This window comes from Sorex fumeus, unplaced genomic scaffold (genome assembly GCF_029834395.1).
Source record: "Sorex fumeus unplaced genomic scaffold, SorFum_2.1 ptg000051l, whole genome shotgun sequence".
NCBI lineage: Eukaryota > Metazoa > Chordata > Mammalia > Eulipotyphla > Soricidae > Sorex > Sorex fumeus.
The window spans coordinates 7,605,505-7,632,835 of record NW_026606108.1 but is presented as its reverse complement, the minus strand read 5'-3'; positions in this window follow the sequence as shown (position 1 = coordinate 7,632,835).

Below are 27,331 nucleotides of genomic sequence, written 5' to 3'. Positions count from 1 at the left end.
CACAGATTCATACAGTGAGACTCCAGGTTGGAAATTTTGGTTCAGTCTTTTCCCCCAAATCATGTATGTACTTGTTTTCAATGCTACAAAGAGATAAAAAACAAAAACAAAAACAAAAAACAACTCTTGAGGCTTGGACTGACCCAATGTGAGTCTCTGAAGTCACGGTGGTGGAGAAATATAAGAAGAAATATCCCTGAGTAATATTTTAGTACATTGCTAGACAGGACAAAATAATCATGGCTACTGATTTTATTCCCTCAGGTTTTTTTTTTTTTTAAGGAATAGTGGTGTGTGAACACACTGGGAAGTTTGCATTTACTTTTTATTTTTCAATTTTTTAAATTGAATCACTGTGAGGTAGTCCCTTACAAAGTTGTTCATGATTAATTTCAATTAAACAGTATTCCAACACCCATTTCCCCACCAGTGTACATTATCCAACACCAATGTCCCCAGTTTCCCCCCCCCATCACCCTTCTTCTTCCTCCCTTCTCTCTCTCTCTCTCTCTCTCTCTCTCTCTCTCTCTCTCTCCTTTTGGGCATTGTGGGTTGCAGTATAGAACCTTAAAGGTTATCATGTATATCTCTTAACCCACTTTTAACACTCAGTTCTTGTACAGTGTGATGATCATTTCCAACTATTTCAATGTGCATTTCATTTCATGCCCACAATTCACCCTGGTCTCTGGTGAACAGTGAGGAAGATACAGATAGACACAGATATAGAGACTCCACTGGTGCCCTTGATGAGCTGGTAATAGTCACCACTAATAAGAAACCCGAGCAAAACAAGCAAGTTCAATACAATACTTAATCTTCAAAGCATTTTTATGTCCATTTTATAGAGGGGGAGACTGAGGCACAAAAAAGCACAAGGAAATCATTCACTCGGAGCCAGAATGCTAGAAGGGGCAGAGGAAAAAGTAGATCATTATTGAGGGGCCTGACTGTATTTCTAGAGAGACTGCACTGTCATTCAGACTCACTTTTCGGTCAAAATATGTTTCGAGGGGTCTTGGATGAAGAGTTCAGTAGTTTAGAGTACCTGTCATGCAAGCATTAGGTCTTGAGTGTGATCCCTTGTGCTCCCACAAGCACAAAGCTTGATCCAGTAACAGTTCTGCTATTTGAACCTGGCAGCTCTGCTGTGTGTGATCATGGGTGTCATAATCTCTGACAGCATTACAGACGACCATGTGTGTGGGAGCACTACAACTAGAGGGTGTGACTCCAGCATGTGCCGCCACTAAAAATGATGTGTGCCCACCTAGGTCAGGACGCATGGCCCTCAGTGAACATGTGAGTAAACACCATACTGACTACCCCAAGTGAGCACTATAATCATAATGTTCTGAAGAATGTAATTAAAGAGGAGAAACTGCTGGTAAGCACCACTGCTAGGGGTGTGTGTGTGTGTGTGTGTGTGTGTGTGTGTGTGTGTGTGTCCTGATTATTCACATCTACCATCACAACAATGAAAGGAGGAGAAGAGGACTTAGAACTGTTTCTAGGGCTGGAACTGAAGCAATAGCACAGCGGGTAGGGCATTTGCCTTGCACGCGGCCGACCTGGGTTCAATTCCCAGCATCCCATCATCCCATATGGTCCTCTGAGCACTGCCAGGAGTAATTCCTGAGTGCAGAGCCAGGAGTAACCCCTGAGCATCTCTGGGTGAGACCCAAAAAGAAAAAAAAGTTTCTAGGGCTAAGATTCTGTTCTTTGAGTCCTATGATTATCTGCCACACATTCTGGAAGAAAGTTATTTGTTCGTGGGTGAGCTGAAATTTGAAAACTGAATATGTCAACCTATGAGTCTATAAAGATGTGGTATATAGACAACAATGGAATAATATACAGCTTCCAGGAATGATGACATCTTGGAATTGGCTGCAACCTGGAGGGAACTGGAAGATCTCATGTTGAGTGAAGTAAGCCAGAAGAACCACAAACACAGGATGATCTCACTTACCTGTGGTATGCAGAATAATTGGATGAGGGAATGCAATGTAATAAAAGGCGGATGCCTAGACCATTCTTGACCCCAAAGGACAGGGAGGAGGAGAGAGAAGAAAAAAAATTGAGAGGGGAGGAGAGAAGGTGAGGAAGATCAGGGACCTTGGGTCCATCAGCAATGTGGGTGTTGACATAACTACACACCCAGATCACACACTGAACAACACTGAAAGCACAAGATCTAAACTACAGCTACAAAACTTTATTTATTTATTTGGTTTTGGGGCCAAACCCGCTGTGCTCAGGGCTTGATCCTGGCTCTGCACTCCAGGATCACTCTCAGTGAGCTGTGGGAATCACATGGGGTGCCAGGAATCAAACCCGGCTTGACAGTGTGCAAGGCAACTATTCTTCTCCTTGTACTATCGCTCCAGCCCCACAACAACCAAACTTTAACAAGAGCCTGTCACGGTGACAGGCTGGAATGAGGCAGAAGGGAACTTGGGAACGTTGGTGGGGGATAGTGCTAGAACATTATATGTCTTAAACTCAACTATCAATAAATGTAAATTACAGTTCTTCAATAAATAAAGGAATAAAAAGGAAGTATGACAATGAGAATTCTCTGGCCCAAAATTTAAGGATGACCCAGATATTACAGTAGCAGCCAAAGATGCTACCTGAGGGACCTTTCAGTGTCTTGACAGCCACCTCTGGTCCACCATATCTCCCATCCCCCATGCCTCTTGCCCCACACTTTTTAAAACAAGATGCATATGTTTTTGTTTGTTTTATTTGTGGACACATCTGGCAGTGCTCAGAGGTTACTCCTGGCTCTGCACTCAGAAATCACTCCTGGTAGGCTGAAGGAACTTATGAGACCCCGGGATCAAATATGGGTGGACCACTGTGCTATCCCCTCGACCCCACAATGTGTCAGTTTAACTCAACAGGTGGACAACCCAGCCATTTAAACCACCTTCTAAACTTGAAAGAGGGGCAGAAATGGGATCCCCAAAGTCTCTTCACCAGAAGCCCCTGTAATTGGTTCATTAAGTGCCCGCCTGGGCTTGTTAGAAACTACTTTGGAAGCAGCCTCATAAGTGGCTGTACCAGATACTATCAGATTGTAGAAACATGTGAAGGTACCTATAAAAGAGCACAATGAGATCGACACTAATGATACCATGCGAACAAACAGGGAAATAATTAGTCAGTGCATGGATATGGTCTGGGATTTGGAGTGGAGCTAATTTTACGCGAGGCCACATCAAGTTCTAACTTGGGTGCTTTGTGTATGGAGTAAATGGTGTTCTTTGGAGAATTGTGTATCATAGGGAACTACATGATGTGGCTATCTCATTAAGGTAGTCACACACAATATTTATTAAACATTATTCTTAAACTCCTCTTTAAGGGATGCCGTGAATATTTTGATTACAAATGTTTTTCTTTCTTCAGATACAAATTTATGTTCCTGTAAACCAATATAAGGCTAGGGAAATCTCCCATACTGTGTGCAAAATCAAGCTGTGTATATTTTCTGACATTATTACCTCAAAACCATTTTCATGATTCACTGTGAATACTAAAAACATGTCAGTGCCTATGTGGGACAGTGACTGGGGTCACGTTGACAACTGTTGATGACCTTATAGAAAGCTCCAGGCCTGGAATTCATCCATAGAGGAAAAATTTCTATGTTGAGGGAGTGGCCATCCTTTGGACAGTGTAATAGTCCTCAGCAGATGTAAAAGTGAAAAGGCATTCAATAACTTTTGCTCAAGAAATTTTTTTTTATATTGGGAACCTGGGGGATGACTTTGTAGCTAAAAATAATTATCTTACAAACATGAGATCACTAATTCAAACCCCAGTGACACCTGATGTGTGTTCAACCTGGTCTCAAGGCTCTGCTGTCTAGGATTCCCAGTACTCTAATAAGGTATGCAAGATCAGCTGCATAGCCAGGAAATTAAAAATATGTGAGTTCCACCTGCGGTCAGGCAGTTTCTGGCATGTACTTTTGTGAGCACCATAGTGAATGTTGACCAGAAAGTGCTCGGAGCACCAAAACTAAATGAGTGTATTGGAGCCAGAGAGGCAGTACAGCAGGTAGGGTAGTTTTCTTCACCCAGATGACCTAGATTCAACCCCAGCATCCCAAATGGGCTCCCCAGGAGTGATGCCTGAACACAGAGCCAGGAGTAAACCCTGAGCACTGCTGGTTGCAGCCCCCAAACCTTTAAAAAACCCTAAATGAGTGTGACCAAGGTTTGTGTGTAAGCATTGCCACAAAAAACATCACCACAAAAAGCTTGCAACCTCGGGTAAGCTCTAAGGACACGTGTGTGTGTGTGTGTGTGTGTGTGTGTGTGTGTGTGTGTCCCACAAGTCATTACAACAATGGCCACTAATAGAATAAAAGGTGGGGTGAAATGAAATAAAATTTCAATTGCTCAGAAAGCATGGCCAACTTTTTTGTTTATTTATTTATTTTTGCTTTTTGGGTCACACCTGGCTCTGCACTTAGAAATTACTCCTGGCAGTGTTCAGGGAACCATATAGGATACTGGGAATCAAACTCGGTTGGCCCGTGCAAGGCAAATGCCCTACCTGCTGTGCTATTGCTCCAGCCCCATGGCCAACCTTTTTGGAAAGGCTATATTTCCTATGTCTGAAAACATAAAAGAGGCAAAAAGAACTGGGCTGCTGAGCTGACAGAGTGGTGACTATGTGAGGTAGGTGTTGTCAATCTACTACTTCTAGAGATAGCACTGTAGCACTGTCCTCCCGTTGTTCATTAATTTGCTCAAGCAGGCACTAGTAACGTCTCCATTGTGAGACTTGTTACTGTTTTTGGCATATCAAATACGCTATGGGTAGCTTGCCAGGCTCTGCTGTGTGGGCGGGATACTCTCCGTAGCTTGCTGGGCTCTCTGAGAGGGATGGAGGAATGAAACCTGGGTTGGCCACGTGCAAGACAAACGCCCTAACCTCTGTGTTATTGCTCCAGTCCTTGTCAATTTTATAGGTCCTGAATTCTCTGGACTATGAGGCCGCATACTCGGCCATGCGACCCTTTCAAATTCCTTCATACTGAAATTTCGGTAGGTACATACCAAATTAAATGGAAAGGTAACAAAGAAGCCAACTAAACTCACCACACAAAAACAATAACACAGGAAGCTCAGCTAGCAACAAATAGCTCAGTAAATCCTCAGACAAGGACTTAACAACCTTGTGGTCAGATGCAATAATTTTCACAAATTTTCTTTTACTGGAGTATTTTTGATAATTCCTTTAACCATTTAATTGTAACAGGTAACACAAAACAAATTATTGTGTGCCTGCTAAGGGGCAGACTTGGGGGGTGGTTGAGAAAATGGGGACAGTTGGTGAAGGAAAGTTCACTCTAGTGTTGGGATTGGTGTTAGAACATTGAAAGGCCATAACAACTGTGTTATGCACAGCATTGTAAATTGCAGTCTTACAGAAAACATTTATTTAAAAAAATTATTCGCTTGATCACTTGACATCCCGTTACTCATTGATTTGCTTGAGTGGGCGCCAGTAATGTCTCCATTCGTTCCTGTCGCTTGCTAGTGTAGCCCAATGGTGTCTGCTCGTTCTAGGAACACAAAGAGCCTCAAACCGATCATTCAGGGTCTTGACGAAGAAGTCTAACCATCTCGTAGGTGGGTGGCCACGCAATCTTCTGACATCCCGTGGAATCTAGTCGGTAATGGCTCTAGTCCAGCGGTCATCTCCAAATCGCATTACGTGTGCAGCCCATCTGATTTTTGATGCCTTTACAAACGAGACAGCATCCCTGATTCTTGAGCGTTGATGGAGGTCGGAACTCTGGATTCTTTCTCTCATTTGATTGAAGCGTGATACTCCAAGCATAGCTCTTTCAATTCCTCTTTGGGAGACCCGAATAGCGTTCTCATCTTGTTTTCGTAGGGGCCAGCTCTCTGAGTCGTATGTTAATGCAGGAAGAACAGTGGAATCGAGGAGATGTGCTCATAGCCGGAGATTCTTCATACTCTTAGCTATTTCCTCGATGCTCTTGAAGGTATTCCAAGCCACTCTCTTCCTACTGCGCAACTCAGTTGCCAGGTCATTCGTCGTGTTGACTTCTCGACCTAGGTACACAGAACTATTGCATTTGGAGATGTTCATTCTGTTGAGAATGAATGGAACATCAGAAATGAGACCATTTCTCAAAAACATTGCCTTCAAGAGATTCAGCTGTAGTCCGACCCTTCCACACTCACGGTGGAAGTCGGCTAGCATTTGTGCTGCTTGGCTGATGTTTGGTGTTATTGGAACAATGTCATCAGCGAAGCGGAGGTGGTGTAGTTGCTGACCATCTATCTTCACTCCCATTCCTTCCCATTCCAGTCACTGCATGATGTTCTCGAGGGTGGCAAAAAAAATTATTAAAAAATTTATTTAAAAAGGGACGATTAAAATAGGGGGTAAAGAATTTTTTCTCTAGAGTTATCATTACTAATATTGGCATACTGGTTCCTTCTCTGTTCTAACTGCCCTCTGCCCCCCACACATTTGTGGCAAGCTTCCAACCATTGATCAGTCTCCTAACTCCTGTTTTCCCTGGCCTTTGCATATTAGTCTCACTCTATTTTTTTTTTACATACCACAAATAAATGCAGTCATTCTATATCTGTCCCTCTCCTCATAACTCAACCATGAACAACCTTGTAACTGTGTATCTCACTCTGGTTCAATTGAAATAATTAAAAATTAAATTTAATAAAATTTAATAAAAATTAAAAGATAAATGTATAGACACAAGGAAAAAAGACATTTTTATAAAAGTCTCATCAGAGAAGAGCCATGGAGTGTTGACATCATTATTATTTTTTATTATTAAATTACTGTGAGATACATAGCTACAAAGTTGTTTGTGGTTGGGTTTTGATCATACAATATCCCAACACCCATCCCTTCACCATTGTCAGTGTTGATATTATTAAATTTGAATTTTGAGATCATAAAAACTGTCACTACGCTCTTATTTTGTTTTGCCCAAGGGTCACCTTTTGTTTATTTTCTTTTGTGCCTCCCAAGTTGTGCTCAGGCAGGAGGCCCAGGGGCCCTATCTGAGATGCTCAGGCTAGCAGTTCAATGGAAAACCCTGAGGATGTGATGCTGTTTGGGCATTGCAGTGTCTAAGTTAACCAGGGCCAGGCTAGGAGTGAGGCTGGGGGCACCCAGGTAGTGGGTAGCAGTACTGGCAGCCTAGACCTAGTGGTGTGATTAATTTTTAAACACATCATTTTTACATGTCATATGCATATATAGCATCTCTAAATGATCATTATAGTGGAGCTGAGAACCACAATGCGTCCTCTGCATCTCCCGAGCTCCTTTGAGGAGGATCCAACAAAAAAGGTCACCTAAAGACAAAGGAAAACCAAAATCACTGCAGGTAAGAGAATTGGGGGTTTAGAGTCAGTGATAAGGGGATCATCTGACTTATTTTCACACGTGCTATTTGAAACTTGAGTCATGCATTCCTACGTTTTTTGAAAAATGAAAGCAGAACTGAAGAGATAGTATATCTAGACAAGGCACTTGCTTCGACATGCATCCTGGCACTGCCTATGGCCTACCAATCCCTGAGCATAAAGTCAGGAGTCAGCACTGAGCAAAGAGCCAGGATTGATCCCTGAGCACAGAGCTGGGAGTGAGCCCTGAGCACAGACCTGGGAGTGATCTGTAAGCACAGAACCAGGAGTGATCCCTGAGAACAGATCCAAAGCACTGAGCCTTCTTTCAAAAGCTCTCTTATATATGCTCTATCTGCCTATTTGTCATCAGTAAGGTGACACCACTGTGTCACCTGACTTTGAGGGGACCCATCTTTTACTACTGTCAATGCCACCCAATTATGATGTACCTAGTTCAGCCCAATGTCAAGAGCTAGGGATGGCCCTTTGGCCTATCTGAGGACAGCTGAGCCCTCCTGAGTACCTTCTGTTTCTACCCCAACTCCTCTGTGCAGTGTCCTCTTATTTCGTCAAATGCTCATGAACAAAAAGCACATCTTATTTTGGTTTCTGAGCCAAACCCAGCTATGCGCAGGGCTTACTCTTGGTTCTGCACTCAGGGATGGATTTCTCCTTGGTGTGGCCAATGGATCACAGTGGGGTCAAACCCAGATTAGCCATGTGCAAGACAAGCAACTGATTTGCTGTTCTATTTCTCCAACCCCCAGAACACACCTTATTTTTTAGCCAAACACAACTTTTTTGAAAACATTACACTTATTTGTCTGTATACTAAGGAAATTCCATAGATAACCCACTTTCTCAGGAGCCAAAACATATCTAGTGTAGTCATAAATACATTTATAATTACAAGCCAATTCTCTCCCTGTCCCCTAGATAGCGCTGATTCTTTCTCATAACCACCATTAAAAACAACATCCTGGGGACCAGAGCCATGGCCGGTACTTGTAAAATGGGCGATGCACTTGCCTTGTTTGCTTCGTGCATGGCCAACTGGGGTTCGATCCCCGGAATCCCATAGGGTCTCTTAAATTCCAACAGGAGTGATTCCTGAGTGCAGAGCTGTGAGCATCATTGGGTGTTATTCCAAAACAAAAAAAAAAAGAGGACATCTCATTTTTTAAAGATGAATGGCTCATAGCCATAGCAGAAATTAAAAAAACAATAGATAAACCAATCAGTGTTGTTCATTGATGGATTCAAAACTCAGCATGTGTAATAATGAAGAGGAAGCTAGTGTCAGTGGAGAAAGAACAGACATAGTTCAAGCTCCATTTATTTTTGATTCTCCAGAGTCTCTGATCCAGAAATGACTGAACCTCACACGGTATTTCTCTGGTCTATCAAATTATGAGGAAGCCTAGTTTACTCTGGAATCCTTTCTGCAGATTAGTTTCTAAGTTCAAGATTAACTTCATGTTCCCACCTCAGAAGGTCCAATTGCAAGCTTGGAGTGATAAGACAAGTGGGAGGGAGCTTGCCTTGCATGCGACTGACCCAGTTTGATCCCTGACATCCCATAAGGTCTCTGGAGCACTGCTAGGACTGCACAATCTCAAGAAGGGCTTTTTATAGGGAGATACCAATGAAGAAAAGTGGGGGAGCTGCATGAATATTAAAATCCCTTTGTGGGCTGGTCCTCTGAGACACATTTCATCTTTTCTTGGAACCTAAAACAAATGAAGGTAAGTTTGGAGGGGTGAGGAGGGTAAATTGAGGATAAACTATCCTTGTCCCTCTTCTGGGGTTTTATTTTGAGTCACACCCAGTGATGCTCAGAGGTTACTCCTGGCCCTACACTCAGTAATTACTCCTGATGATGCTTGGGGGGACCCTTTGGGATGCAGGGGACCGAACCCTGGTCGGCTGCATGCAAGGCAAACACCCTCCCTGCTGTATTATCACTCCGGCCCCTAAACTACCCTTGTCTGGAGGCTGTGCTGTTCTATTATGGATCTTTAGCCCAGGTTCAACCCCATTTCCTTCCTGAGCATCATTCATGCTTGAATATCTCACTTTTGCAGACCCATTTGTTACGAAAACCAAGTTACAACACAATCAACTCTAATCTTGAAAATGAATGGGAGAGAGTCCTCAGGTTTTAGATTTGCTTTTCTCTCCAGAAATCCACTAGGTGTTAGTGCATGACTCATTCAGAAGTACAAGGACTGCTGTACAAGAAAGCCCTGGGTGTCTGGGCTGTGGAGACCCTAGAATTCAGTTACCTTAATAAATCTCATGGAAATAGATCTTCTTCCAAGGAACCTGAAAACACCCCTTCTTTTACTTTCTACTTCATTTAAAGTGTTTCACAGACTGTAGCTCCCTTGAGAGGATTTATTGCTTTGTCAGGCGTGGAGTTTGGAAGTTCTTGCTCTGAGCTGTGAGGTTTTGGATCTCATATCAAAGGGTTTAAAGTTAATGATTTTAAGTATGGTTGGATTTTATTTCTCCTCTGGTGGGCTAAAAATTTCAGCCACTCTTTGACCTCTGTCCCGTCAATTCAATTCCACCTAATGCTCTGTGACTAATATGGTGGATATTTAATCTACTTTGCTGCTGAAATTACCTTTAGAGTCACTTTTCTTCCCCTTCCCTTGAAAAACTTCCTCTGGAAAGAAAATTGCTTATCATAAGCTCTAAATATGTTGTGTATTAAAATATACATCTTTAAAAGGCTTTTTTTTTGTCAAGAGACATTAAACTTTATCACTTATTAGCTATTATATTACAAATGAGGCAGGAAAAAGCGATATTATTCTAGAAGGAAGATGAACATCAAAAGGAAGAATGACTCCCCCACCCAAACCTCCCTGATTTTGGTATTCATGTTGATATCATAAGCAGTGATGTCTTAACCAAATATTTCCTGCCCTATAATTAAAGGGGAAAGCAAAAATCAATGAGTCGTAGTGTTATTATTCTAAGTAGTGGTTTTTTTTTTTTGTTCTTGTTCAATGTCTTGGTCATGAACACCTGGGGCTACTTTTCAAGGCTTATTTGGAAGTTCACATGGGCTGTGTGGCTGTGTGTTCAATAGGCAAGAAAGATCCAAATACTAAATGCATGGAAGGAAGTCATTGGCCCCAAGATCAGAAGTGGGTCAAATCTTCCCCTTGCCCTTCAATAAGTACTATGGTCCCAGGGCAAGTTTTTTTTTTTTTAAATGACTGTTGGATGAGTAAGAAAGATACATGAGGCATCTCTAGGGTTACCCACCCCTGGTGAGTGTATACCCTGGCTATGCTCACATCTGTTCCTGACTTCTGATGATGAAGGCTCTTAGGTCACTAGGTAGGGCCAACCAGATTCACAGCAAGAGGTGGGCAGAACTGTTTCTCAGTCCTTAAACAGCTTGAAGGCTTGGCTTTGCACCATCCATCCACTGCCTTTAAGTAAAATAATCTGTGAAAGCTGCCATCCAGGGAAATTTGCATTTAGACAGGGATCAAGGCCCTGAACCTAAGCGTAGAGAAGGAAGGTGGAAAAGACCCTGGGGGGCCCAGAGATAAGGCTCCAATCCCAGTTTTACCCTCAACTCACAAACTGGGGTTACCTCTCTCTCAACTCTAGCCTCCTTATCATGGGAGGCAGGAGAGAATTGGGAAGGTCTCTAATCTGCTTTGAAGTCTACTAAGGTGGTAATAAGGAGGAAATAAGGATTCTCTTTCTTGGAAATCAGAACTACTGTGTCCTCTTTTGGGTAGGGCTAGTCTCATGCTTTCTGGTGACCAAAGCTCAGGGGTTCACTGAGAGAGAGAGAGAGAGAGAGAGAGAGAGAGAGAGAGTAGTCATTCACAAAGTTACAATGTCATGGGCAAATCATGCTATCTCTGACTCTTGAAATAGAAAAATGAACATTGATTGTAGCAGATATTTCATTTAAGAATTGTAAGGGAGGGATACTGGGATCATTGGTGGTGGAGAATGGGCACTGGTGGAGGGATGGGTACTCGATAATTGTATAACTGAAACCCAAGCACAAAAACTTGTAAGTCTACAACTGTACCTCATGGTGTTTCACTAATAAAAGCACTGTAGCACTGTCCTCCTATTGTTCACTGATTTGCTCGAGTGGGCCTAGTAACGTCTCCACTGTGAGACTTGTTGTTACTGTGTTTGGCGTATTGAATACATCATGGGTAGCTTGCCAGGCTTTGCTGTGCAGACGAGATACTCTCGGTAGCTTGCCGGGCTCTCTGAGAGGGGCGGAGGAATAGAACCTGGCTCAACCAGGCCAGCTGCGCGCAAGGCATATGCCCTGCCACTGTGCTATCGCTCCAGCCCCTCACTAATAAAAATTTAAATTAATTTAAATCGCTAATAAAAATATCACTAACAAAAATTTTAAAAAAAGAGTTTTAAGGACAAACAGAATTTAGACAGTGTTCAGCACCAGTCATTGTAGACCAAGATTAATTTCCTTCTGTTCATTGTACTTTCCCCCACTATAGTGATATTTTGCACTATATCACAGCAAAATCAATGCTGTGATTTTGTCCCCCACTCCCCCGCCTGCAAAATGGTAAGTTGCCAAAGATGGATTCAGAACCAGAGCGACAATATAGTAGATAAGGCATTTTCCTTGCATGCAGTCAACCAGGGTTCTATCCCCAGTATCCCATATGGTTTCTTGAGTATACTTGGGAGTAACTCCTGACTCCTGAGTGCTATGTCAGGAGTAGTCCCTGAGTATCACTCAAGGTGACCTCAAACAAGAAGAAGTGGGGGGAGGCTGGAGCAATATTATAGATGGGAGTGCGTTTGCCTTGCATGTGGCTGACCTGGTTTGATCCCCAGCATCCCATACGGTCCCCAGAGCACTGCTAAGAGTAATTTCTGAGTGCAGAGCCAGGAGTAAATCCCTGATCATCTCTTGGTATGGCCCCCAAACAAACAAAAGACAAATGCTACCTTCAGTTTTCTACCCCTTTTCCAGCTGCACCCCTACTCACCAAAGTCATGTGACTTTGTGGTTCCTGTCACAAAATGGTTTCTGGGGCTTTGTGACCAGGTCCTGGATGTTAGCAGGTGAGGCCCAAGGTACAGGCTGGAAGAGAACCTCTCTGGAACTTTCTGGGGCAGAACTGCCTTGCTAATCTACAAATTCATGGACCAGACATGTTTGTTTATTTGTTTATGTCTCTGATAATGGTGTGTGTGTGTGTGTGTGTGTGTGTGTGTGTGTGGTGTATTACACTATTTCTGTGGCCATAGTTAACTGGATGGCTTTAGCCAGAATCAGAGAGTTATAATAATATGATCTCAGTCTTGCTCATATGTATATGATACATGCATCCTCATCCTTGTATCAGAGAAGCATACATTCCAGTCCCTCAAAAAATACCAAACCCTTGCTATATTTCCCCTATGCATCCAAACGAGGATAAAGTGTAGTTTATCAATGGGGCAAAGGAAGAGATGACTAATAGCAACCAATTATAAAACAGAACAATTATAACATGTGCTGCAATGAAAGTAGAAGCGTGTGGTTTCTGCTTCCCTTAAAAGATGTTATGGTGATACATTGAAACTGTAGTTGCTACACAAAATTGAAATCATGAAACATGAAGTTTAGGTTAAGATGAGTTGACATCACAGCCCACCATAAAGAATAAAGTAAATAAATATACAAAAAATAGAGCACAATAAAGTAAAGTAAAGTAAAGTAAAGGCCCTCCCGTTGATCGTCGATTTGCTCGAGCGGGCCCAGTAACGTCTCCATTGGAGACTTTGTTGTTACTGTGTCTGGCATATCGAATACTCTCGGTAGCTTGCCGGGCTCTCTGAGAGGGGCGGAGGAATCGAACTCGGGTCGGCCATGTTGGCTGCATGCAAGGCAGACGCCCTACCTGCTATGTTATCGCTCCAGCCCAATAATATGTGTATTATTAATGGTGTGGGTCCATGTCACCTTAATTTTTTCAAGAACTTAAGAAGGAGCAAGCACTGCTCATTTGAAACTTAAAAGGACTGGGGTTGAGGTAGGAATGATAGTATAATGGGGAGGGCACTTGCTTTGCATGTAGCCAAGCCCAGGTTTGATACCCAGTGTCCTCTCTGGTCCCTGAGCACCACCAGAAGTGAGCCCTGAGTACAGCTCTGTGTACCCAACCCCAAAGAAATGAAAAAAAGTACAGAGGCACCAGCAAGTTTCCTAAGGCTGGAGATAGAAACTTACTTTTGGTGCTATCTACAGTGCCGAGTGAGTTGAGACCAGCCACAAGCAGGTGCTAACAGAATTAGCTCTGGCCCTTCTCAGGGAAGCAGACAACTGCTCTGATTTGGATGAAACAGTAATTTCTAAGACAAACAGCTAAATAGCCTCTTGCACTTCTGTCAATGCAGGAGAACAAAGAATGCAGGACTAGAAAGGTTAGCCTGAAGCAAAAATAAAGGAAGCCCCCCACCCAATCCCTACCATCCATCTTTCCCCATTGTCCCCTATTTTGAGGATGGAAATAGCTTTGAGGCTTAAGGTTCACCTGCAAGTAAAATGAATTCAGCATAATGGTGGCTTCCACAAGATAGAAGTCAATTATTTCTATCTCACCTATACATATGGAGTCAGACAGGAAAGAGCTTTTCCCCCACGAAGTCTCGGGGCCCTGTGCGTCTTCCCATTTATACTGGTGCATCCAACAATTTGGGCATGTTGATGTGGTCCAGGAACACAGGGAGAACTTGGATGGTTTCAATCTCAGCTCAAGGAGGCAATAGAGAAAAGACAAAGCACAGTTATACCATCTTACTGTCAAGAGAATCCTGTTTCTCTCTCTTTGGTCAGCATGTGGTCCTAAGGTCATGTTTGGCTGCAAAAAGCCTGAAAAAGTGACCAGCTCAAAATAGCACACTGCATTACCAAGGGTCTTTGTTAGATTTTCCTAGGGAACAGATCATCCCCAAATGTACTGGCTTAATTAACAGTCATTTTATTTTGCGCCCTGTGTTATGGGTCAGCTAGGTGGCTCTGTTTGTGCCGGCCCACTGTGACTGCCACGAGTTGGCAGAATAGCTTCACACATGTGATCTTTGGCAGTTCCTCAGCTTTGTTTCACCTCATGTGGGTTTTTATCTTTCAACAGCTTGTGGAGGACTCATTATATGGTGGTACCAGGGTTGCAAGGACAGCAAAAGCGAGCAAGTCCTGATGTGTGAACATTTTTCAACCCCCTGCTTGAGTCATCACTGTTAATGTTCCCATAGCTGAAAGGACTAACCGTAAATTGGGAGCTTCACAAAAATATTCCAGCTCTGAATGGGAAGGGAATCATTTTGAGGCCATGTATTGCACAATAGAATTAGAGAAAATGGAGATTGCAGGACAACCGACCCTTTCATATCTCACCACAAGAAATACTGGGCTACGCCCACCCATGGCTATCATTCCAGGCTGGTTATGACTAACTTCCTGCGTTCCATCCTCACCCAGGCGTGTCTAAGGACATCTAAAATTCAACACATTCGAAACATTGCTTCGGAGCTATCTCCCACACATAATAAAACCAAACAAAGCATTCTCCTACAGTGTCTGACACTCTAACCCCTGCAGTTGGTTACTCAATCCAAATAGCTGAAGTCATCCTTGACAATTCTCTCTCTCACTTTCTCATATTCACACAAATGCAAAGTTCTGTTGACTTTATCTCCCCTTTATCTCTGGCCTCTACCCAAACATCTTCAGCTTTGTTGCCACTGCCTGCGTCCTAGACATCCACCCTGGCTTCCTCCAATCTGCTTTCCTGTTAGAGCTAAAGTGATGATAATACAAATTCCATCATGTCACTCTACATTTTAAAAGCTTTCACTAGTATTCTTTGATTCTTGGGATGGAGAAAGCACTTGACACGTAGCCTGTCAGATCTTGCATGCCCTGGCCTCTTCTCCCCTTCCCCTCTCTCCTCATTGCAACATCTGGCTGCAGAGGAAGGTTAAATAATGTAAGATTTAAAACAATGAGTCATGGCCCAAGACTTGACCAACAGTCCCTTAGACCACTAATCCCAGCTCTCTCAAAGCGATTCACTCTCTGTACGATTGTACTTTATTTTCTTTCCCTTCTTCTCTTCCTTTTCCCCTCCCTCCCTCCCTCCCTTCCTTCCTTCCTTCCTTCCTTCCTTCCTTCCTTCCTTCCTTCCTCTCTCTCTTTTGTCCCCTCCCTCCTTCCCTCCCTCCCTCCCTTTCTCCCTCCCTTCTTCCTCCCTTTTACCTTCCTCCTTCCTTCCTTCCTTCCTTCCTTCCTTCCTTCCTTCCTTCCTTCCTTCCTTCCTTCCTCCTATCTTTCTTTCTTCCTTTCTTTCCTTCTTACTTTTCCTCCTTCCCTCCCTCCCCCCTCCCTCCCTCCCTTCTTCCCTCCTTCCCTCCCTCCCTCCCTCCCTCCCTCCCTCTCCCTCCCTCCCTCCCTCCCTTCTTTCTTTCTTTCTTTCTTTCTTTCTTTCTTTCTTTCTTTCTTTCTTTCTTTCATTCTGCCTTCCTGCCTTCCTTCCTTCCTTCCTTCCTTTGAAAATGTTTCTACTTTTTCAGATGTTCCTCTTCTCCCCCTGCACTGGAAATAAAGGAGTGATGATAATGTATGAAGAAATTTCAGGAGCCCCTATTTGTGGCTCTAGGTAATAGTTAACAGAAGTGGCTAATACTTATTGAACACTTATCCTTTTAAATCATTGTTTGATCATTGATTTACAATACTATGCAATTTCAACTGTACAGCTTCACATGTACCATAATGTAAAGTGTGAATGCGTATGTTCCACCCATCCACCACCGACGTTCTAGGGCCTTTGCACTGCCAAATTTGCCTCTTCTATCCATTCCTCCCAAACCACTGCATTCTCCGTTCTCCATTACTTTTGAAAAGCACTTTCTCTCTCTTTTTCTGTCCCAGAAAATGTGGCTGGTTTCTCTTTCTTCCAATAAATCACATTGCATGGAAGTAACCCTGAATGCTTATTGGATGGGAACACTGAAAGAAGACTTGAGACAGTCATATTTTCACTATGCATCTCATTCACGTTAGGTATTGTGACAATGGAGATGTACTTCACATGATTCAGGCATTGGAGTTATCTGAGAACCTGAAAAAGAAACTGAACCACAGTTAAATGTTTGGTGAGTTCAATAGTGAAGTATAGAGGAGCACTAGATGGTATCATTTTAAGCTCTTCTTGAAAAATTGCTTTGCACAACAAAATCTCTCTAGATTTCTTTGTTCTTTGCTATCAGGCAATGACTCAGTATCTTTTTCTATTTTCTTGAAACACTGGAAAGTCAAAGGTCAAATTCAATTTGGATCCTAAAGGGTAAATATTATGAATCATACTTCTGAGATATCTGCTATTTATTGTTCCATTTGTTTGGAAGATGCCTAAGGGTGCTTTCCTTGATTATATTTTTGTTGTTATCACACCTCTCATATGCATTTATTTTATTTATTTATAAATTGTTTTAGGGCATATCAATAGCACTGTAGCAATGTCCTCCCATTGTTCATCAATTTGCTCGAGCGGGCACCAGTAAGGTTTCCATTGTGAGACTTGTTACTGTTTTGGCATATCGAATACACTAAAGGTAGGAGGAACAATAAATGAGCATATTAACAACAAACCCGGGGTTAATTAGTGGACTGATTAGTAAATCCATCATATAAATAAGTGAATAAATTAAAAAAGCAAAATATATGTAATATTTAATTTTTATTTTGTCACAAAAGAGGCTCTTGAGTCCCTATCTACTACCCTGTATATGAGACAGGATTGAGAGCAAGAGTTAAAAGGAAAGTCAGTGACAAAAATCAATCAGACTTTAGTCTTACAACAGCAGTAGCATGACAATCTTCTTTCTGAGATGAGTGTAGGAATCCATTCTCAAGTTTTCTTCTAAGATCATAATTTTCGAGGCAGAGAAAAACTGGGGACATTGGTGGTGGTAAACGGTGAAGAGATGGGCATTGAACATTATATGACTGAAGCCCAATTAGGAACAACTTTGTAGCTGTGTGAACTGTGTATCTGTGATTTAATTTTAAAAAAGAATAGGGAAATTTAAAAAATTATGATTCACACTAGTTGGAGTAGCAATAATCAAGTGAGTCCACAGGGAGCAGGAGACAACCAGTTCCTGTTGTTTTAAGCAACTACCTTCTGCATATTTTGGTAGTAACAGAGAATGCATTCCGCTTGGACCCCCTTCTAACAGGACTTAAGAGCTTCCAACACATTTTGGGATCAGAGACATTTCTGACTCTCTTTTGTCTGCCAGAATCCAGATGAAATCTGAGAACCAAGTTTCAGGGGCAAATTCTGTGGGTCTGCAATGAACTCTGAGCTCTCTGAAAACTTCGACCTCTCATCTTCAGCTTCAAGGCATCAAACTTCATTACGGTGTCTGTTAGATCTTGGGCAATTGGTACAAGTGTCCAGGAGAGAAGGGATGAATGCCTGTCCTTGGAAGAGCACTGAAGTAGAGTCTCTTCAAGAATAAAAACCTGTTTGAGCAGGCAGCATTTCTGATGTTGAGTTTTTCCCCCAAATCTCAAGAGACAAATCTAAAGATGTGATGTGTGAGAAAAATGAAAGTGTGAATAACAACCCAACCATGCGGCTGCTAAGAAGGCCCTGACATTCTCACCACTGCAGCAGTTACATTACCTCACATCCAGGGCAGCTACTATATTCAAGTCCAGACTTCCTGCCTCAAAGCACTAACCTTGAACATCATCTTTGCAGAGCACTAGGGTTCAATGTACTTAGAAGTTGCCAAATTACTTTCACAAAGCACCAAATGGATTCCTCCTCCTTTCTTTTTATTAAAAAAAGTATAATCTGTTGACTACATAGTCGACATTTTCATTAAATAGCTAGTTTTTTTAAAAAGAAGAAAAAAGCTTTGAAAACTTTCCTTGCACCACAGTACTTTCCATTCCTTTGATGTATTTAGAGTGAGGAGAATACATTAGTGGCTTTCAGCTGGGCGGCCAACTCACAAATGGATGTAAATGGAAAGGACCAGATTCGAGGGGTTGCTTCCTCCTCAGAATCCTAATGTCAAGACTATTTCCTTGGTGTTGAATTTTCTTTCTTTCTTTCTTTCTTTCTTTCTTTCTTTCTTTCTTTCTTTCTTTCTCTCTCTTTCTCTCTCTTTCTTTCTTTCTTTCTTTCTTTCTTTCTTTCTTTCTTTCTTTCTTTCTTTCTTTTTTTGTGGGGGAACAAGGAGACCTTTATTATACCCAGTTGATCAGATTGGTGTGTCTAGGCTACGCCACCATCTGGAGACTTAGACAAAGCTCAGGGATCCCAGAACCTGTTTTTACTGACCATTACTGTGAACTCATCATTAGTTGGCTTCATGCTCAGGCAACATGAAGGCGCACACCCATGATGGTATCTTATCAGTATGGTTACTGGGAGTTTCCTAAAATCAGCATTGCCTTTGCTTTGAACAGGGAAGTTCATCCCAGGTGCAGCCAGGGTGAGCATCTTTTAAGATGTTCCATCCACAAGCAAAACCATCTCTTTAGAATCTATGCTATAAATCAGTTATAACACCAAAGACATGTAGAATAAATTTCCATCATAACACTTGAACAACCCTGGTTCTATCCTCGGTGCTGAATTTTAAGCAAAACTTTATTTCTCTGGGAATTAATAAAATTGGACCTGTCCTGTTGAATACTGGCTCAAGAAGGACTGATGATATTGCTCCTTAGATCAACCAACCCAAGACCCAGGTGATGGTTAAACTAGTACCCAATAGTTATATAGAATATGGGGCTTAGGGATAGAGTTGCCTTGATTTCCACATCAAAGATCACATGGTCTACTGTGGCCTGGACCTCAGATTGTAATATGTGGTCTGAGCTACGTTTAGGCCTTGACTTTAACATGGGGACAGGTCTCATCCCTTCCGCCTCTTGTCTCCCTCAGCTGAAGACATCACTGCCACTAAGGAACCCTTGTAAGCCCTGCAGGATATTCTAAGGGGGTTAAGGTGAAAGTTGATAGCTAGGGTGTCAGCTAGTAGAACCAGGGAAATCACAGGAAGAAAGGAAGGTGTGAATGGGGGGCATGGTGGGAAAAAGGTTGAGAAGCACTGGTTTAAGATACAAACTGTATTCTTGGAAGTTGCTTCCATGCAAATGAGGGTGATACCTTCAGTGAACAATCTTAGAAGGAAGAGCCACACCATTACCTGAACTCTCAACCTATTATGAGAGAGACACTTCCGAGTGATTCGGTGTATATGCAGCAGCTTTTCTTTATTCCTTATTGTCAAGCAGCTTAGCTGTGAGCCAGCCAATTGATGTTCCCCTAGTCCCCAGCATCCTTTAGTTATCTTAATGTATAGTGTGTCTTTGTGGGGGTCTGCATGCTTTTGTAAAGTCACCAATTTATTTATTTAATCTTTATTTTTTTAATTGAATCACAGTGAGATACACAGTTACGAAGTTATTTATGACTGAATTTCAGTCATACAATGTTTTAACATCCATCACTTCACTAGAATACATTTCCCACCAACAATGTCCCCAGTTTCTTCCACCCCCACCTCTATGGCAGTCACTTTTCTCCTCTCTCTCTCTCTCTCTCTCTTTCCATTTGGGCATTATGGTTTGCAATATAGATACTGGTGGGTTATCATGTTTGTTCCTTTACCTACTTTCAACACTTAGTTCTTGTCAAGAGTGATCATTTCCATTATTTACATACTGGTCCCTTCTCTATCCTAAATGCTCTCCGTTCCCCACAAACTTGTGGTAATCTTCCAACTACTGGACGTCACCAATTTAAAACAAATGTTGAAACTAGGAGCAATGTTCATCCCTAACAGTCATGCTATGCTGTTCCTGTTCATCTATGGCATCTACCAGTCATACCATTCCAGTTGATTATTCTAATCTGCCCCATCTAATCATCCTCAACTAATGTGCACCTGCCTATTGGGAAAATGATGGATCCTCTCATTATTAGAGGAGACACTATATCCAAAGGCAGAGATATTATGATGGAGGAAAAGATAGCTGGTAGGGGGAGACAGCATGGATACCTGTGAGCTCTTGTGATATCCCTCAAAATCCAAAGCCTAGAGCTGATTATTGAAATTGCTTAACCCGACTCTCAGCTTCTGGTATTTCAAAAGAGGTATAGCGGTTTTCAGGGAAAATATGTCTTCATCTTGGTTTGTAAGCAAGCTTCCCCTTATTCATAAATAGCACAAATTTGCAACTATTGATTAGTTCTCCATAATTGCAAACCATAACGCCCAAAAGGAGAGTGAGAGAGAGAATAAGAGAGAGAGTGAGAGAAAGAGGGAGAGAGAGGCTGGAGCAATAGCACAGCAGGTAGGGCATTTGCCTTGCACGCGGCCAACCCAGGTTCGATTCCCAGCATCTTATAGGATCCCCAGAGCACCACCAGGAGTAATTCCTGAGTGTAGAGACAGGAGTAACCCCTGAGCATCGCCTGGTGTGACCCAAAAAAAGCGAGTGAGCGAGGGAGAAAGAGAGAGGAATGTTTCCAGATTCTCTCTCTTACCTACCCACCCCAAACCCAGCCTGTTATCTTGACAGGCACCATTTAAATTTGGTTATTAAAATTGGAGTCTCACAAATTTAGTGCTGTTAACTCTGATTTGCTGCAACATGAATGGAACTCGAAAGTATCATGTTAAATGTAGTAAGCCAAAAGAAGGACAAACACAGAATGATATCACTTACATGTGATGTTGAGAGTCACTGGATGACTTAAAATAATTTTAAAAAAATTTCTTTTCCTCTTTCCATTTATTTATTTTTTTTGTTTGGGGAAGGAAGGGTGTCAAATACATTTGATTTTGATGCTCATTAATTCTTATTTGTTTGTTTGTTTATATTTTGTCTTTTTGGATCATACCCAGCAATGCTCAGAGGTTACTTCTGCACTCAGGAATTACTCCTGACTGTGTTTGTGGGACCATATGGGATGCTGGGGAATCAAACCCATATTGGCGCATGCCAGGCAAATGCCCTACCTGCTGTACTATCATTCCGTCCCCTTAAGATGATTTTTGTATTAATTTGGTTTTGGTTTTTTTGCCTAAAACAAGTGGTGCTCAGTGAGAGCACTGAGCTCTTGGCTCTGTGCTTGGGCATCACCTGGAAGTGCTCAGGGAACCATATGCAATGCCAGAGATTGAACCAGATTAGCATGTGCAAGGCAAGTGCCCAAAACCCTGCACTATCTCTTCGTACACTTAAAATGATTTTCAAATGGAATGATTAAAGTTATTGAAAATGTGAGCACGTGTTTTCCTAGCATCTATTAGCAAACTTTAGAACTGTAATGCAGCACATCATATAAACAAGTATCCTTACCATGAACAATGCCTAGCTTTCAATAAAGCTGCTTCATGATTTCATGATGGCCTTTTGGGGCAGGATATATCAATGGTGCCTATTTACAATAAAAACCAATGTTTTGTGCATCATTATACATATGTTTTAAATCCTTAAGAATTCCTGATATTAAAAAATGTCAGTCTCCGAAATGAGCTGCTTGCTATCATTCTGAAAGCATTCTGCCTGTGCTTCATTTTACAGAGAGCTTATGTCATGTTTCATATAGTTCAATGTATAAAACTTAACTTCTTTTTTTTCTTTTTCTTTTTTTATTTTTATTAGTGAAACACATGAAGTACAGTTACAGACTTACAATTTTTTATATATATATATTTTATTTTTATTAGTGAAGCACCATGAGGTACAGTTGTAGATTTACAAATCTTTGTGCTTGGGTTTCGGTCATACGATGATCAAATACCCATCCCTCCACCAGTGCCCATTTTCCACCACCATGGATAATATCTCCCCCCATCCCCCCCTCCCACCCTGCCTCTGTGACAGGGCATTCCCTTTTGTTCTCTCTCTCCTTTTGGGTGTTGTGGTCTGCAAAAGAGGCATTGAGTGGCAAACATGTTCAGTCCATAGTCTACTTTCGACATGCATCTCCCCTCCTGGGAGGATCCTCCAAACATCCTTTATTTGGTGCTCCCTTCTCTATCTGAACTGCCCTTTCCCCTAGAATACCCGGCTGGCCTCTAAGCTATGGAGTAATCCTCCTGGTGTTGATCTCAGCTATCCTTGGGTATTAATCTCATATTTTGTTACTTTATATCCCCCAGATGAATGCAATCTTTCTATGTCTATCCCTTTCTTTCTTACTCATTTCGCTTAGCATGATACTTTCCATATTGTACCACTTGTATGTAAATTTCATAACTTCATCTTTTCTAAGAGCTACATAGTACTCCATTGTGTAGATGTACCAAAGTTTCTTTAACCAGTCATCTGTTCTTGGGCATTCAGGTTTCTTCCAGTTTCTGTCAATTGTAAAGAAACTTAACTTCTTGATGATTCTGGGGAACAAACCCAGACAACAGGCTGATCTCTTGAATTGAAGGTGAAAAATTTTCCTTCTATAAATAGCGGCATCAGTCCTTACAGACACCCATATACACACACCCAGGTTGATAGAAGTACAGTTTCTTCACACAAAATACCACAGGGAAATGAAAACTTTTCTAACCAAGCTGGTGTAAATAGTGGCAATACAGGAAAAGAGATAGACATTGTTACACCATCTCTTTACCCATTGGGAGGAGAAATCACCTATTCAAAGTCTTTTTTTTTGCTCTTTGGGTCACACTTGGCGATGTACAGGGGCTCCTCCTGACTCTGCACTTAGGAATTACTTTTGGCAGTGCTCGGGGGACCATATGGAATGCTGGGAATTGAGCCTAGGTCAGCCTGTACAAGGCAAATGCCCTACCTGCTGTGCTATCACTCCAGCCCCCTATTCAAAGTTCAAAGTCTTTAAGGAATATAATTTTAACATGTATTTTTACATCAACCCACCAACAAATATTAACATATCCCTATCTAATATTAGGTACTTTTCTTAAGATTTTAGGTCTTCCCTTATACCTAAATCAGTATGGTTTTATTTTATTGTACATTGTGTGTGGGACTCAACAAAAATTATAAGCAAAGGAATTGGCCAGTGGAGAGATTATTGGTTAACAGAAAATGTCATTTCAAGATAGCCAGGTATGTTAATCTTCTATCCTATTTATTGGCCACATTAATATTTTTCATCAGTCCATTATTTCCCTCTGTTCTTGATTTCATCCCCCCTCTCTCCTCTCTCTCTCTCTCTCTTTCTCTCTCTCTCTCTCCTGTAACTCCCCAATAGCAAACAGATGTTAGACCAATGATTTGAGATCTAAATGGAGGGCACTGGACTTCACTCTGCCTGAGAGTGAAGGGAGAGAAGGGAGAGAAGAAAGAAGGAGATAGGGAGAGAAAGAAGAGAAGGAGGAGAGAGAGGAGAAAGAAGAGAGGAGAGGAAAGAGGAGAGAGTTACAAGAGAGAAGAGAGTGAGAGAGAAAATAGAGAGAAAGGAGGGGTAAGGGAAGGAGGGAGAAAAAGAAAAATAACAAAAGAAAGAAACTTAAGAAGGAAGGAAGGAAGGAAGGAAGGGAGAGAGAGAGATTCACTCTTCTACCATCTCTCTGTGGAAGGTCTTGCCATGTTTGAAATGAGATGCAATAGCTCATGAGCTCAAACTGATTGGAATATAGCAGCTGCCATTGTCCTTCTCAATGGCACAGGCCAGCAGCTTTATTTCTGTCCACCTGACCATCAGGTGCTGTCATGTCTGACATGCTTATCCCACATATTATGCACCCTGGACCTTGGCGAGCGTGAATTGAATTCCACTCAATTTAACTGCACGCCCGTGGAATACAATTTCTTCTGACCTAGAGCAGAAAGTGTATTCATGAGTCTGCTGATTTGAATCTATCACTGGAACCACACACCAACCAACTCTTCCTCACATCAATTCAAGAATTTAATGACTCGCATAACCACCTCCATGGCAAGGAGTGAAATTTGTTTTCAGTAGAGGTGATTTTGTTTTTGAGCTGAAACCCATGGATGTTAATGATTATCACGGTGAATGTACCTCTCTTTCTCTCTGTGCACTTATGCACATATTTTAGTCTTTATGTGCATAGATGCATAGAGATACATACAAGATGCATCCAGCTCATCCTTCCCCATAGACCCACAGCAGCTAGAACGAGTCTTTTCTCTGATTGTAAAGCTAAGTACCAGTATTCACAGATGCCTAACTCAATGGTGGTTACAGTTTTTTCTTGGTTCTATGGATTAACCAGGTATTTCTTCTTTTGTGCAAGGTATTGCTTGCATGGTGAGGGTTGAGAGGCTCAGAAAGATTCTACCATCAGGTGGGCAGGTTCTGGGTGGAAGATCCCAGGGCTGTCTTCTTGGCTTTATTTTTTCATATGAATTTGGCCACTTGGGCTTATTCCCAGCATGGCAATCTAAGGAAGTCAGAGTCCTTCCTCAGCAGCTGCTCAGAGTGCAAAAGCAGAAGCGTTAGAACATATCAAACTGCATCAGAAGACATTCGTTCCACCATGTTTCATTAAAGTTGATCATAGGATTAGTTCAGTTTTTTAAAAATTTTTTTTCACTGAATCACAGTGATATACACAGTTACAAAGTTGTTTATGATTGGGTTTCAGTCATATAATTTTCCAATACTTGTCCCTTTACCAGTGTATATTTCTACCACCATCAGTTCAGTTTAAAGAAAAGCAGGAAGATTGGGATGTGAGGATCCTCAAAGAGTGCTGATACAAATAGATTACACATGCCACTGTCACATCACTGTCCTCCCGTTGTTCATCATTTTGCTCAAGTGGGCCCAGTAACATCTCCATTGTGACAGTTATTATTGTGTTTGGCATATCGAATAGGTCATGGGTAGCTTGCCAGGCTTTGCCATGCAGGCGAGACACTCTCGGTAGCTTGCCAGGCTCTCCAAGAGGGGCAGAGAAATCAAACTCGGGTCAGCCATGTTGACTGCTTGCAAGGCAAACGCCCTACATGCTGTGCTATCGCTCCAGCCAACCATCTATCATTTATCATTTTAAAGCATTTCACATGCTTCCATGTGGTCCTTATTTTGTATAACAAAATGTATGTAAAGTATTCAACTTCCAACACAGGAGCTCATGTAAGAATGGAGGATGGAAATATTATTTTGTTGTTTTTGTTTGAGGCCACACCTGGACCATGGTCAAGGGTTACTCTTGGGTCTGTGCTCAGGAATCACTCCTGGTAGTGCTAAGGGGACCATACAGGATGCTGGGGATCCAACCTGGGTCAGCCACATGAAGGCATGCACCCTCCCCACTGTCCTATGGCGCCAGCCCTAGAGGAGAATGGAAGTTTTGACTGATGGTAGCATTTCAGAAATAAAGAACTTGGGGACAGTCTAAATGTCCTTTTCAGGTGAGAGAACTCACCTCTCAGCACTGTCTCTGTCAGTCTAAATGTCATCATTTTTTCCATTTTCATGACTTGATAAAGACACTTGTATTTCACCCTGTTTTCAGTTCAGCCATTCCTAAGATACTTTCTGATATATATGAGGAAAAATAGTTTTTCTCCTTGGGATGTAGATGTCCAAGAATAGGAATTGGTTATGTTAATGGTGATTTATCTGTGGGATTTACCATACAGTTATTATACCCAAAACAATGGTGTGTTTTAATGGCTTTAAGGTAGCATACATGATGTGGAAAATTGTGCATAACAAATGTATACACCCATGAAAACACGATATTATCTAAATAATAAAGTATGGGCTGGAGCGATAGCACAACGGGTAAGGCGTTTGCCTTGCAAGCAGCCAATATGGTGACCCAAGTTCGATTCCTCCGCCCCTCTCGAAGAGCCCAGCAAGCTACCGAGAGTATCTCGCCCGCACGGCAAAGCCTGGCAAGCTCCCCCTGACGTAGTCAATATGCCAAACACAGTAACAACAAGTCTCACGATGGAGATGTTACTGGGCCCGCTCGAGCAAATCGATGAATAATGGGAGGACCGTGACCGTGAATAAAGTATGGGAATATTTAATCAGAGAAAAATGGATAGGTACATAACTTAAAAAAAGGACATACGAAAGGTAGTAAGACAAGAAAAAGCATATGATATGACCTAAAACTTTATAAAACAACCTTACTGTGTTAAAATATGAGAAAATTGTGAGTGGAGCACTTCTGGATCCTAGCACGAAATAATTTTCTCTGTTATTTAAATTTTTTCCTACAATCAATACATACTACACAGTGGTAGGGCGTTTGCCTTGCATGCAGCCAACATGGCCGGCCCGAGTTCGATTCCTCTGCCCCTCTCGGAGAGCCCGGCAAGCTACTGGGAGTATCTCGCCCTCACGGCAGAGCCTGGCAAACTCCCCGTGACGTATTCGATATGCCAGACACAGTAACAACAAAGTCTCCAGTGGAGACGTTACTGGGCCTGCTCGAGCAAATCGATGAACAACGGGAGGGCCTTTCTTTCTTTCTTTCTTTCTTTCTTTCTTTCTTTCTTTCTTTCTTTCTTTCTTTCTTTCTTTCTTTCTTTCTCTCTCTCTCTCTCTTTCTTTCTTTCTTTCTTTCTTTCTGGGTCACAATAAAAAGCAAATAAAATTATTGAGAGCTATAGAAGAGTACCCTTATATCTATGTGTCTAAGTACCTATCAATCACCTTTGTTGTCTGTTTAGCTCTATTGAACAGCTCTATTAATATTTGACGTTCACCTTTTAATATTTATAATGTTTCTAAAAGACAGGAGTCACAAGCTAATTTTAACTCTTCTAGGAGATGAAGTTATGATCAAGCATGAAAACTTTAGCACCCTGCATTTCATGAAAATCGGTGGCAAGGACAAAAAGCTGAGATATGGGAGACGCTTTTCGACAATGAGGG